This window comes from Eriocheir sinensis, chromosome 62 (genome assembly GCF_024679095.1).
Source record: "Eriocheir sinensis breed Jianghai 21 chromosome 62, ASM2467909v1, whole genome shotgun sequence".
Lineage (NCBI taxonomy): Eukaryota > Metazoa > Arthropoda > Malacostraca > Decapoda > Varunidae > Eriocheir > Eriocheir sinensis.
Genome location: NC_066570.1, coordinates 7,898,078 through 7,914,357, shown reverse-complemented (window position 1 = coordinate 7,914,357; position 16,280 = coordinate 7,898,078).

The window sequence follows — 16,280 nt, the reverse complement described above, 5'->3', positions numbered from 1 at the left end:
CACGCCACTTTACATCTTTTCGGTCCTTCTAACCTCCGGCGGTTGAGGTGATAAACAATCTTCGTCGGTAAATACGGATGCGAAAAAGTTATTTAAGATTGTAGCCATTTAATTTTCATCGTTCGTGTGGTTACCATAATCATTAACAAGCGGTCCGATACCACAAGTGAGTGACTTTTTATTATTTACATAGCTAAAAAATTCTTTAGGATTAGATTTACTCGTTTCCGCTATATATTCTTCAAGATTTTTCTTGCTTCTTTTTATTAATTTCTTGGTTTCGCGGCGAATTCTGTCCAACTCTAGTTTGTCAGCCTCACTCTGAGTTGATATGTATCTACTGTATACGCGTTTTTTTAAGAGATAGGCTATTTTGAATTTCGTTATTCCACCATTTGGGTTTCTTCTTAAAAGCTGAACGTGTTACGATAGGGTACGCATATGCTTATGGCATTGTTCAATATTGTGGTGAAGGCCCCCCAAGATTTATCAATATCTGTTTCCGCCGAGATTTTAGTCCAGTCAGAATTATTTAGAATTGATCGGAGTCTTACGAAATTCGCTCTCTGATAATCAGGCACCTTTTCTTTACTAGGAGTTACTTTACTTTCTTTCATATTGATGCTGAATGTGATTGTTCGGTGATCGCTAGAACTAAAAATTGGACCAACATTTACTTCGTTAACTAGATCAGCTGTCGTTGAAAAGATAAGGTCAAGTATATTATTTTCCCGAGTCGGTTCTTGAACGTGTTGATGTAAATCACTTTCTAGTAAATTTGTGTACAGGTCGAGCCCCGTATGACAGTTCAACGGTTCACCCCATCTTTTCACTGGCAAGTTAAAGTCCCCAACAATTACTGTCTCGCAACTGCTACATGTTTCTAATAATAATTCACTGAATGCGTGGTCGATATCAAGAGTCTGCCCTGGCGGTCTGTAGATAAGTCCAATTACTATTTTACGAGATTTATTTTTAATTTCAATAAAGACCGTGTCTACATTGGTTATAATATCTGTTTTCACGGATACTGGATGGAGAGAGTTATGGATATATAAGATAACGCCTCCACCCCGTCTGTTCTCTCTTTCATGACTAAAGATGGTATAACCCGGTAATCTATATTCCGCAATGAAATCTCTATTTGAAGTGTCTATCCAAGATTCTGTGACTCCGATGATGTGATAATGATTTGTAGCTGCGAGAACTTCTAAGTCTTCAAATTTGTTACGTAGGCCACGAGCGTTTACATAGCAAGCTTTAATGTGATTCGAGTCGGGGGTTTCGCGGGTTGAGTGCACCCTTACGGTGGAGCTGCTGGTGTTCTCGCCTCCGCGTTTTTTGGCTTTCGAAGAGCCACTTGGTCACAGAGCAGCCTCCCGAAACGGGCTGCTCCAACAGGGTTTAAGTGGATGCCATCAGCAAGGAACAAGTTTGAATCGTAGTTAAAACTGTTCCACAAGTTAGCGAACTGGATGTTTTCTTGTGAGCAAAGGGACTGAAGTCTGTTGTTTGTGCTGAAGGCCTTACTGTAAAAGTTAGATTCGGTATCGACCCTCGGGAGGGAATTTGTTTCAAAACCAGCAACTCACTGAACAAGCAGAGGGGGATAAAATTTCTCCATTGCTTCAGTGAGGCAGTGTGGCGTCAAGTCTCGTACCCTTGTTATAGTCCGCCCGCTTTATTTACATACATATAGGGGTGGATGAATTTATGCACGGTATCGTTCAGTGCACAATAATATTTCTCTTTGATCATTCTGCTACACCAAAATGAACATCCAACAGAGAAAAAAAAATTACTTCGTTTCTGTCAAAACAATATGTCAGTGACATTGACATACAGACAAATCAATTTTTCTTTTCGCCTTCCTCTGCTCAAGCTGATGATGCTAAACTGTTTAAAATCTGTTTTCCTATAATGTATGTAGCAACATATTTCGACTAGGCGTGCCATGTGTCCGTTTTTCCCGGACGTCCGATTCCTTTCGTCTCAAACTTGGCCTGCAGGGATCTAGAAAGTTATTGAATTGTCCAGAAATTCAACTTCCATAATTTGTCGCGTAAAAAAGCCAAACTTATGTATTACTGTAAAACTTCCAAGGCGAGAGAGAGAGAGAGAGAGAGAGAGAGAGAGAGAGAGAGAGAGAGAGAGAGAGAGAGAGAGAGAGAGATTTGAATACACATACGTCATAGCGAAGCTTTATTGTTTGTTGTTTATCGCTGATGTGAGTTGATTAAAAGAAAAAACAATGTTGTTGGGACAGGCGTATCTTCACGGGTACACCCGTATTGAGGACAAACGCGAAGTTTTGTTCTGTGCCCCTCAAGAAGTAACTACTATGCATTTCAGCGGTGGACAAACGGTGTTTTTTGCAGATATCTCCTAAACGAATCGTTGGATGAGTATGATATTTCAACACACTACCTTGAACATCCGTTCGTAATTTTTGGTTAACATACCACATTGCTATATATGTTATGTGAGGAGTTTACTCGTGAAAAATAACACAAAGCCGACGAGTCATGTTCACGCATTCGAATGAAAGTGTGCCCCCCCCCACACACCCACCCAAACCATTCCTAACCACTACTACGTCTCCCCGTCTCAGAGTCCCCCCGCCTCTTTATCCCTCCTCTCCTCTTCCTTGCTTCTCGCCTCCCTCACTCCTGTGCCCCTCCCTACTTCTCCCACTACTGTATTTATACATTATAATGTTCTGTAAGTGTGTATGTATAGATATGATTATTTCCTAAGAGTATGGTACAATTTCATGAAGGCAAGAAGTGGTTCACGTTGATAATTACTGTACAACAGCACGTTAACGTGTAGTATATAGGAGAGCCATGTTTGCAGTCGTTATGGTCAACCACGTGAACATGATGTGCTGGAATTACCTGTGACTTGGACCTTCTACTGTTAGGAAAAGTTGATACTCTTATTGCGTACTGTCTGCCTATTGATCATAAAAAGTGGTCCAGTTTATATATAATATTATTTTGTTGACTTGTTTGTTGTATATTCATGTTATCAAAAAATTATAAACTGCATATATTTTTCTTAATCTATACATATGTGTATAATGCGTAAAAGTCAGAGAGAGAGAGAGAGAGATTAACAGCGGAATTAGCTATTGCTTTAACGGTCGTTTGACCCAGTCTGGTTTTCATGTCCACATATACCAGCAATTGTATTAGATAATATTATTAATGTATGATATGTATGTACATACTGACGTATGTAACTATTATACCTATACGTATGTAATTACAATAGGGAAAAAAATCACAGGTGGAAGGCTGATGGTGTGAGTAGGGGGAAGAGGGTCATGTGATACTGGGGTAGAGAAGGAGTGGTCTGGGGGTTCTTCAGGGTGGTGGTGGTGGTGGTGGAGGGGTTAGACGAGTACCCCACACTCGTCCGATTCTGTGTAACACCTTTGATATGCTGACTGGATTAGGCGTAATATCACTCAGTAAACTCCTCACATAACACATATAGCAATATGGTATGTTAACCAAAAATTACGAACGGATGTTCAAGGTAGTGTGCTGAAATATCATACTCATCCAACGATTAGTTTAGGAGATATCTGCAAAAAACACCGTTTGTCTGCCGCTGAAATGCATAGTAAATAAGTGTTTGGTGTGGGTCCAGCTAATGATACTTGATAGTGAATTATAGTGGCAGAATCTGGGGACCTTAGAAAAGGTCCACTATATATCAGTATAGATTTCTACCAACTTTATGGGAACACTGCAAAAATTTAAACTGTATGGCCAATGTTACCCCATTCTGGCTTCGTGTTTCCCAAAATAGTTATATTTCCTTTTCTATTAAATTTCCTTTTCCTTTAAATTCCCATAAGAGATAATTTAGATATCATTTTGACCGAAATATAATGTCACCCTACCTCGCAGCTTTTCACAGAAACAAATGAGATAAACAGGTGCCTCTTGTTTGCTCTGGAGTCAAGACAGAACGGTTGACGGCAGTGCTTCGAACCCTGTATCTAGAAAAAAAATCCCAATGGTGAAAGGGAAATAATTACTAGATACAAGATACAAAGATAAACGTCGCTTTCTTTTCTCATCTTAAACCTTTCAAGTGACTGAGTGGTAAGCGTGCGGATCGATGTGGCGTCCTGAAGGACCTGGTGTGGTGTCGTGAGACATCCCATCCAGAATACATACACAGGGTGGGTGAATTTCGACACGATATATCGTGTCTTTTGTCGACTGCTTGTCGGGATCTGTGTGGTCATCTACCATCCACATATTTTGAGACATCCCATCCTGATCTGCGCATGCGCGGCTTTGTTTGCAAACAGAGGGTGGATGACTTTCGGCACGGTGTGGTGTCATGAGACATCCGGTGTGGTGTCATGAGACATCCCAAGATCGTGAGACATCCCATCCTGAATACATACATGAATTTCGACACGGTGCCGTGTCTTTTGTCGACTGCTTGTCGGGATCTGTCCCACCCAAGTTTATTTATATTATTATGAAAGCTAATGATGACGTATGTAGCTATGTATATAACTAGGATATCAACAACCACTCTTCTTCTCGTGACCTGTTCCGCTTTGCATCGCTTTCAGGTCCTCCTTGGTACTTTTTTACACTTAGATGCTTCACTTAGTTACTCTGTGATAGTAAAGATTGGGTTCCGCGATGCGAAGTTCAGGATGGGATGTTTCACGACACGGAATGGGCAGACGACGCCAAAGGCCCGTTCCCCCTTTTTAGGGAGTAAATCCTTCACCACCACCGCTGCAAGCTGACAATTTTCAGTCATCGTTAAGTGACTGAAGACAATCCAGATGGTGTCCTGATGACCCTGACTCAAGCGAAATTCTCTCAAGAGGATCAAGTGAAGCTCCGGGTAGCAGCATGAGCACAGCAAGACTGGTCCCACTGTAAACTACTTGTCTGCGCTACCAACGGACTTCAGCCGAACAACAGGCCCCATTATAATATCTTGCCGGGGCTATGGGCCATATTTTAAAACATTTCTGCGCCCAAGAACACGTAATTCACTGGTCTTTCGTGGGAGTTTAGGGCATTTCCAGGAGTACTTTTATGACCCTGGTGGTAGTCTGAGCCTTCTTCTGTACCGCGAACCTAAAAGAACACTCATTAGAACTCGATTAACCTCCTTTTTGGCCTTTGGAAATTGTTGATGTGAGAGGCAGGGTCGTCTAAGAATACCAACCTATAGACCAGACATAAAAAAAAGGTCTTGTTAGTTCAACTGGTGGGAATAAGTAACTCTACTAACTAATTAAGGCTGGCAGGTCGGGCGTCAGATGGGCGTATCATCGGACGACAGAGCGTGAAGAATGTCGTCACAGGAGTGTTTGCCTGTCACGCGCACCCTGATGTTGGCTGATAAAACGCTGACTATGACCTTATACATTTCCAAATAATTTGTTTAAAGACTTAAAAATTATAACAAGGAAAAAAAAACTGATCCATTCCATTTTTCCTCATTACAAACTTTAATTGTATTTACAAAATCAAAAGAAATTTAGTTCAAAATGTCAAACAAATAAAATTAGGCTATGTTCCACTAATCAAACTTTTGTCCTCGTTCCAAAAGTATTTTTCTAAATAATCAAAATTACAATATTGGCATAGTAAATATTTAATTGTCTTATTTTATTTCTCTTATTTTAGTTTTTTTTTTCATATTAACTTACTATTATTCTATTTTTACTATTCATGGATTGTGTGGATCATGAGCGTTAAAATGCAAAACAGCCTGAAGTCATGCAGACCAGCCCGCAGCGGCGCCCCAGTTGTCGGAAGACGCTCAAAACAGATCAACCCCGGATGGTTTAGAGGTAGGTAATCTGTCGCACGATTGGGTAGGTCACACGACCACCACGTGAAGGGTTCCAGTGAATACCATTGGTTTTTGAACGGCACAACAAAACAGCAGGACACAAGACCATTCGTGTTTTGCCATGCTGTTTTGTGTGCTGTTTTATTGTAATAATTCAGGATTTTTTTAAAGATAATTTTACTGGAATGGGTGTAAATGCTTCGTGGGACAGCGACAGACAAACTGCACCATAAAAAAAGAAAACGGTCACGTGAATTATCCGCTCGTGTGACGCGCCATGATTCAATTTAGATGTCAAACCGGGAAGATTTGGTTCAGGCTTAGAGCGTTCATCAAGCTCAACCTAAGTCACCTTTAGCTAAGCTGGTAGAATGATCAACGTTGTGAACATCATCATTAACATCATCAATCCTATCACTATTTATAGCGTCCACTTGACGACACCGTACTTGTGTTTGCACCAGTTAATGACTTTCTTTTTTTTTTTTTTTATTATTGGCATGATTTTCACTGAGATAGTTTACGTCGCGGACCGGTCAGACCAGGTGGTGGACGTGGCAAGACCTGCCTGACAAGCGACCCGAGATCTAAGATGTCATGGCGCTCTCATTTCCCTTTCTACCGTCGGGTGTAGAAAGAAAGGCGAAATTACTCAAGTTTCTTATTGCCTTCTTTGCATCTAAGGTCGGTCTTCAGACGCTTCCGCTTCTCACACCAATTATTTCCAAGGGTCGAAAAGGAGATTAACCGAGTTTTCAGGAGTGTTTTATTTATGTTCATGGTACAGAAACTTTCGGGGGCCTGTGAACACTACTATTAGCCTACTAATTATAATGATTATAATAATAACAATATTATTGCTACTACTACTACTACTACTACTACTACTAATAATAATAATAATAATAATAATAATAACAATAATAATAATAATAATAATAATAATAATAATAATAATAATATTAATAATAATAAAAGTAATAATAAACAACAAAACAAATAAAATAAATTGCGAACATTATCGTATGTGCATTTGAAAAAGAGAAAAAAAGCGCGCCAAGCGGCGACAGATGGATTTGGCTACTGTACTGTACTGTATATATATATATATATATATATATATACATATATATATATATAAAAATATATATAATATATATATATATATATATATATATATATATAGATAGATAGATAGATAGATAGATAGATACATAGATAGATAGATAGATAGATAGATAGATAGATAGATATAGGTAGATAGATAGATAGATAGATAGATACATGGATAGATGTAATATATATATATATATATATATATATATATATATATATATATATATATATATAATATGGTATGGTATGGCGCCCGTCTTGTATATTAGCCCCCTCCCCCCACCCCCCCCTCCACCTGGAGCTGGATCCGCCACTGTGTGCTTTCATACCCCATCTCAGTTATTCTAAGGCAGCTATATTTTCCTGATGTGATTAACTGCCAATCGGAATGATGTGTACAAACTGGCAAACATGCCCTTTTTGTTATCATAGATATTTTTATAAATGTTCATCTTGTTATCAAGCTAAGTCTGTAGATGTGTGAGACAAGTATTTGATGCGCAGTTACAATACTTCAATGCTCTTTTTATCATTATTACTATTCATTACTTTTCAATATGATTACATCATTAAGGAGGAGATTTAATCAAAGTTTTTTCGTGGTACAAATATAATTATAATGAGAAGTAATGGTTCCGAAGGCGGCTTGCTAACGTGGGAACATAATACAAGGAGGTCCGTTGGTCTACAAGGCAGTTCCTGTACACCTAACACCACGTCTCCTCCCTATCCTAGAATTATTAATTTAACATTTTCCTGCAGATTTCTATCGTATTTCCACTCGCAACATGATTGCCAGGTCTGATCCATCATACATTATTTCTGTTTTTTTTTTTTTTTTCGTTGGGGATATACCCCAAGGGAGGAAGGCGGTGCATGCCGCGCAACCCCCCAGACAGCTGATAGAGAGATGCCCAATTCTTTCAAGTGGAGGCGGCCCAACAACGGGGCTGGGGGTGTCGGAAAGAGCCCAGCTTTCCACTCCCAATGGCACCGGGCAGGACTCGTACCTATACGCTGTATTTGTAAACATATTCTTGCCAATCCCTTCCATTATTTGAATTTATATAATTTGCATTCATTTTTACAAATATTTTTTTAGAGTATATATTGCCGTAGTGATAGTTCGGCGGTACGAGAAGTAAAGGTAAAAAATGTTCTCATTGAGTCACTCTTCCAAATCCGCCAACTCATATTGAACTTTTCCTTTCTTCGTCTTCAGGCAGCCACCTTTTTGCCACATCGTATACCCATGCCCGAAGAAAAAACAAATACCGAGCAGGGAGTGGCGTGTGTGTGTGTGTGTGTGTGTGTGTAATTCCCCATGCTGTGATTACGCGCTGGACTCGCGATTGCCAGGCAATACTCTCCGAAAGAGCTTGGAGCGCACGGATCATTGGGTATGGCTAGAATCTCTCTCTCTCTCTCTCTCTCTCTCTCTCTCTCTCTCTCTCTCTCTCTCGTGCGCGCGCGCGAGTGTGTGTGTGTGTGTGTGTGTGTGTGTGTGTGTGTGTAGAAAGAGAGAAAAAAGGGTCGTGGCGTGGGGTGGGGGCAGGTTGCATAACCGGGCGGTGGCCGCGGTGAACAGAGGGAGGCAAGCAGAAAACACTGTATCGAGGAAAAACTGAACCAGCATCAAGCGGCCACACTCAACTTTCACTCTTTTTTAGAATAAATACTCGCTCTATCCACTCTCTCTCTCTCTCTCTCTCTCTCTCTCTCTCTCTCTCTCTCTCTCTCTCTCTCTCTCTCTCTCTCTCTCTTAAGGATAATGCTGGACTGTCGTGACGACAGTCTTCGTCTAATGAAGGACGTTTGTGACGACTGTCGGCTCAGAAATATTGGCTAACACGTTGTCAGGATGTTGGCAGGATACTGACTGCCGACTAGTTTGCAGCTTAATTGTCCCAAGACTAAATATTATTAGACGGCGACCGTCTGCCACTCGCTGCATGTGGAGTCCTTTTGCTCAATTTCGGCCATTAATTTATCAAAAACGCCATACTGCTAGGGTTGATACCTATTCCTTGTAATACGAAATGTTGTGTTCAGTTTAGAACCAATACGGAACGCCATTTCTTCCGTATTTGGCTTTCTGAATGGTCAGGCAGATGAAATTCAGTTTTAAAGAAGTTCAGTTTTCTATCTATGCATGGAAAGGACTTATCAAAGACATAATTGAAGCAGGCAGTGTCCATAAAATGAAGGAAATGCTGGACAAATATAGATTGAAAGACAGGACTGACCGAGCTTGAGCTCAGGCCCTGTATACTACAAACAGGCTAATAGGTAAAATACACACACACACACACACACACACACACACACACACACACACACACACACACACACACACACACACTCAACGTAACAGATAAAGTTACAGACATGAAACAAAAAAAAAATTGCCGAAGCTGAACCGACATTAAAAGCATTTCGCTTTCGGTTTTGTTTCTCTCTCCGAGCATAAAAACGAGAGATTTTCCTTTTTTTTTTTTCCAATACATGTAGTAAATTGGTAGAATACAGCATGTCTTCCCATACATGTTTGGTGTTACGTTGTAGTAGTAAATGGAAACACACACACACACACACACACACACACACACACACACACACACACACACATATATATATATATATATATATATATATATATATATATATATATATATATATATATATATATATATATATATATATATACTGCAGTACACCGCGTACCGCACTGGGAACGAAGAAAATGGGACCGCACTAGACACTATTGCAACTGCACTACTCCTGTATACTATATATATATATATATATATATATATATATATCTATCTCTCTATCTATATATATATATATATATATATATATATATATATATATATATATATATATATATATATATATATATATATATATATATACAGTACCCTCCCGAGTTTAGCGCTCGCTTCGTTCCGCAGGTATAGCGCTGAACTCACGGATCGCGAAACTCGGGGTATTGAAAACACTGAAAAAGCGCTTATTGGTTCCGGTGTGGTATTGTCAGACATCCCAATATCGTGAGACATCCCATCCTGTTTACATACATGAATTTCGACACGGTAACGTGTCTTTTGTCGACTGATTGTCGGGATGTGTCCTACTCAAGTTTATTTATATTATTATGAAAGCAAATGATGACGTATGTATGTATATAACTAGGATATCAACAATCACTCTTCTTCTTCTTGTGACCTGTTCCACTTTGCATCGCTTTTTAGGTCCTCCTTGGTACTTTTTTACACTTAGATGCTTCACTTAGTTACTCTGTGATAGGAAAGATTGGGTTCCGCGATGCGCAGATCAGGATGGGATGTGTCACGTTACGGGATGCTGGACGACACCACACCGGCCCATGGAGAAGCTGACTTTTTTTCTCGCTTTACTCCCTTGTTATCTCAAAATACGTACTGTGTAAAAGGTAGAAAATGTGAAGAGAGAACGGGTCGTTTTGAAGCCGCAGCTGAAGGCGACTGGCTGCCTAACGATTGGCTGACAGTTCTGAAAACATGCTTGTGATTGGACGAGTCCGATGACGTCATCGATGGCGCTCATCCAATCAGCAGCCTCTAACTATGACGAAACGAAAGCTTTGTGAATCTGTAGTCAACGTTGATAGTTAAATCATTAGTTCGTAGCTTTTACCGCGGGCCGTTAGCGCGCACCTCTGTGAATCTCGCCCCAGCACGTGTGAACACGTCATCCAACCACTAGTTTCTCGAGAATTTTGTTCAGAGATTCAAAGTCGGCTGCATTTCACGGGAAACTCATCGAAATTCTAGTCAGAAACAAGGTCACCAGCATGTCGGTTATTTTCTCGTGAGGTCGGTAAGTAGTGGTCACAAGAAGAAGAAGAGCGTATCAGCTGATCGGTTCAGTAGCTATCCGCGTGTTTATTCTAGTACCACAATGAGTTCCACGAAGCTAGATAGACTTAGAGTAACCAGGCTGAGCAGGTCTTGGACTTGAGTCTTGTCCAAGCGTAGCCTCATCGTGTCTGGGTCCTCGCTGCTAAGTTCTCGTGGCGCTTAACAGTAGCAAGCTGTAGCACACTCCACACTCTGTTATGATGTGCTGGTCCGCCAAATTGCTTTACTAGTGATTTTTTTATTTTGTTCATGATTTAAGAAAATAATAATCTGTCAAAGCATTTGTTTTTCTCAAATAAGTAGTTATAATGAAATAAAAATTAATTGAAATGTTTAGAGTATGGTGTAACACCCGACGGACAGACGAGGAAGAAAGAAAAAAAAGAAAAAGAAAGAAGAGAGAGAACGAGAGAAAAGAAGAAAGATAGAAGAAAGAAAGAGATGAGGAGCTAAAGCTAGCGAGAGGGAGATCGGATTTCTAATTTCATTTGTAAAATTTGAGATATTACGTTTTGGTGTATTGATAGACCTTGCAATAGATACATGAATCTATCACCATGATAGTCTTTTCCATGTCTACTGTATTACTAAATGCTGTAGTTAGTAGTATTTTTCCCTCATGGCGTCCATTTGAATAATTGAGCCTTTGTAATCACTTTACTTTGTATAATGTGAAACATTACATTACATGGTATTGTCCCACTGAATTTTAAATTGCTAAAAAAATAAAATATGTCAGTGTATGCTTGGATCTATGCCTATGGTACTGGTACGCAGATTTTTTTTCACTTGCTCGACTGGTCCGTGGCTTTGAAAAAGTTGGAAACCAGTGCAGTGCAGACTGTAGAGGATAACGTCTACAAAAACGAAATCCTGTATGCGTGGTGGAGACGTACGTATAGTGGATATTTCAGTGTGGCGGAGAGGATAGCGGTTATGTGGATGGAAGCTTGAATATAGTGGAGACGTGGATATGTGTGCTGCTATAATGTATAAAGAACATTCATGTGGACTGAAGTTCGTAAATCATGAGGCACGCCAGTCCTCGTCGACAGACCGACTTGGTCGGCGTCAGTCGACAGAGTCGGTCTGACCGAGATATTGGGTCTGACTTCTCCCTCTGACAAAAGTTCATGGTCCCTCCAAGGAGGAACAAAATCTTTAAACAACAACAAAAATCGTAAATAAGGCACGTGGAGGAGGCGGGGTGCAGCGATACACCAGACTGCATGCTGGCAGGCGTTCGTCAGCGGACGACTCCAGCTGCATCAGCTGCTGTACCGGGCCCACTCTGTTTGAATAATGACAGAGCTCGCCAGGGCTACCCCAGGATATCTAGGTAATGTGCGGGTAGAGAGCCCGAGAATAAGACCACCAACAAGGGGCTGAACGTGTCAGCCTTTGCAAGGGTCTTTCATAGCCAGTCAGTCCAGAGCTCTGATAAACTTAAACAACAAGGCGGGTTTGTGATGTGTGATGCAGAGAGATTAGGGAATATGTGGATATAAACTAATTGATTGTATGCATAGTCGAAACAATGTGGAGGTATAGATGGCGCTAAGGATATCAACTATGTGCACGGAAGTGAAGCAATGGTGTGATGCAAGTGAAGAGTAGTGGAGACGACAGCACCTACCTTTCCCATGGTGGTGGCGGAGGTTATGAACGCAAAAAGTAAAAGAACCCGCTTTATATGTGCGAGGTGACCAGCCTTGCAAAGCCCCTCCCTCCTGCTCACAGACTGGTTACTCCTGCTAGGCTTCTTCCTCCTTCTTCCTCTCTGCCTTCATCTTTCTCCTCCTCATCTTCGTATTATCTTCTTGGTGTCTCTCTCATCTCATCCAACGCCTCCTCCTCCTCCTTATCACCAGCATATCGTCGTGACTTTCATATCTACCATCACATCATGGTTTCCTCTTCATCCTCGACCCTCCTCCTCCTCCTCCTACTGTTTATCATGTTTCCATGCTTTTCATGATTCTCATTTTTCCTCCTCATCATCATCCACACCATCATTATCATCATCATCATCATCATCTGGATCCATCATCTTCACACCTCGTACGTGTACACATCACACGTTCCTCGTCCTCCTTCATCATCGTCATTTTCTTTGTCTTCTTCTTCTTCTTCTTCTTCTTCTTCTTCTTCTTCCTCTTCTTCTTCTTCTTCTTCTTCTTCTTCTTCTTCTTCTTCTTCTTCTTCTTCTTCTTCTTCTTCTTCTTCTTCTTCTTCTTCTTTTTCTTCTTCTTCTTCTTCCTCTTGTCGTTGTTGTTGTTGTTGTTGTTGTTGTTGTTGTTGTTGTAGTATTTACGCCTCCGTGGTCCAGTGGTTAGCGTGCCTAGCTACGAATCCGCGGGCCCGGGTTTTAATCCCAGGCCGGACAGTCGGCGTGCAGCTCACCCAGCTGTTCATCCTCCCCTTCAGCTGGATGATAAATGGGTACCTGGGGAAACCTGGGGAAGGTAAACTGTGGTAACCCGGATGCCACACTGGCTCAAGGACCAATGTGACTGAGATGAGCACCGTGGCCATGCGCACCTATATCGTAAGCCACGAGTTTTACCCCACCAATTGTTATTATTATTATTATTATTATTATTATTATTATTATTATTATTATTATTATTATGAATGTTACTATTAACATTATTATTACCATCGTCATTCTTATCCTCCTCCTCTTCCATCTCCTCCATTTAATTCTCCACATCTTTTCTTCTCCTCCTCTTCCGACCACCACTTCTACTACTACTACTACTACTTCAACTACTACTACTACTACTACTACTACTATACTTTTGCTACTATTACTATATACAACAACTACTACTACTACTACTACTACTACTACTACTACTATACTTTTGCTACTATTACTATATACAACTACTACTACTACTACTACTACTACTATTCCAGCTAGTCCTCCTTTTCCTTTTGAGTTGTCCTTTTTTTCTGGGCTGTGGTTCGAAAGTGCTTGGAAACTCGTTGCTTGTTTAGTTTATTTAGGCGAGTGTTTATAGTGACCTTTTTTTGTCTGAATTATATCAAAATTGCGTATTTCGGCTGCCGCTCCTTTTATTAATTTACCTATTTCGCCTATTGCTGCTGCTAGTGTTGTTGTTGTTGTTGTTGTTGTTGTGGTGGTGGTGGTGGTAAAAGAAGATCAACGACAAATTCCTCCTCCTCCTCCTCCTTCTTCTCCCTATTATCATCATCATCATCATCATCATCATCTATGAAATCTTAAACCGCTAAAGTATATCAGAAGGTCCAGGGTATTTTCGAGTGATCGTCATAAAAAGATGAGGCATGCATATTGTATTAGGGACGTGTGGACCCAGTGCCCTTGCACGCCAAACGGAACTGTTAAAGGGCGAACGAGTCAGTGACCCAGTGTTGCGCCCTGAGAGTGGGAGCGGCCTAGAACTGTTGATTGTTAAAGGGCACCAGTGTTACCAGAAGAGAAATTCATATCGATACGTGGGAAATGTCTGTAATTGGCACAGTACGTTTGTCCAGTTTATTTTAAGTCTTTTTCTTGAATTTCTATATAATTCTTATGGGAAAAACTGCGAATGAAAACAATGGAAGCCTGCCATTCCTCGAATATCAATGCGAGGTAGTAACTCTGAGTCCTCTGGGCGTCGACACACTGTTACCACATCCTCCCAAACGCCACAACCTCGTATCCTCGCACAGTGTCCCAATAAGTTTACTCTAGTTCTTGATTGATTGATAGTTTATTGTTGCAGGTAAACAACAAGGGAGAAGGGAGGAGCATGCCATCCCAACCCCCATGCAGGGCAGAATGTGATTATACAACTAGTAATACATGTGTAGATCTTTGTTTATTTATATTATCGTAATACCTTATTTTTTTACAAACAGCCTCGTTTAGCTTTTTATGTCCTTAGCTATGCATAATTTCGTTGTGCATTCACAATTCTGAACTGTCCAGCTGACCACGTTTATACCCTAATAGAATCCAATCCCAGTTATATTCTACATATTAGCAAGCTTATTCACTTAAAAGACAGTTTTGATGGGGTAACTTATCATCAACTTGATACTGACCGTTACGTGTGGCCTTATATACTCTTCTCTGCATTTGTATGTCGCCCGTCTTATGTTTAGAGGTAATGAGGTAATACCTGATGAAATACAAGTACTCTTTGCACAACACGAATTTCTCCTCAGGCCCCATGGCGTGTGTACAGACTCCTGATGTGAGATGTCATAGGGGACACGAGGAACCGCTCAGCTGAAGATGACAGACACCTGCGTGATGATCACTGATCATGTTGTCGCTTACAGTATTATCTCAGTAGGTTTCCATTAATCACTTCCTTTTTTAGGGGCTTCGTGGTGCAGTGGTTAGCACACTTGGCTCACAACCGAGAGGGCACGGGTTCGATTCCCGGGCGGAGTGAAAAAAATTGGGCGGCTTTTCCGATACCCTACGCCCCTGTCCACCCAGCAGTGAATGGGTACCAGGTATTAATCGGGGGTTGTGCCCCGTCTCCTGGGATCTGTTCCCTTCTCCTATAATTCCTTCCCCTTCTATCTCTCTCCGGCATTTGACCACAGATGTTGCGCCGACTAAACGAAACTTTCCTTTTCCTCCTTATTTATCTATCGATATGAATATCCCTTTTGGTACACTGGTGGACTTCAATTATCAACACTTCTGTACTGCCCCCTCTCTCAGGGCGCAACACCGGCAAGTAGGTTACTGTGCTCCCCGGAACACGCAATATATGTTACTTCGAGAAAATAACTCTTACATGTGACTAAAATAAACGTCCAAAAGGTCAGGGGAGCTCTTGATTCTTTCCGTAAAATGAACTCTGAAATGTTCAAAACTTTGTTGGGAAATTGCCAGACAACAAATAAAAAGTGTTCTGGTTAACGTTTGGGTTAACATATACTCAAGAAACTGTATAAGAAGTGATGACAGTTGAAATTAAGTAATAAGGGGAAACGGAAAATAATCTGGCAATATCGACATTTATTTGCAGAGATGGAAGGATACATAGATAGATATATATAGATAGGCAGACAGGTATATAGATAGATAGGTAAGTAGATAGAGAGGTAGATAGATAGATAGTAAATAAATATATAGAGACGTGGCTGATAAGAGAGACTAGTGATATGTCGCTATACACAAGAATTTAAACATGACAATCAAAGGAACTGTATAATGACATAATAAATAAAATGTTAGCAACTAATCAACAACAGAAAATAACATTGCCACCAATAATAATAATAATAATAATAATAATAATAATGATAAAAATAATAATAATAATAATAATAATAATAATAATAATAATAATAATAATAATAATAATAATAATAATAATAAAGATGACGAAGAAGAAGAGGATTACAAAGAAGTTT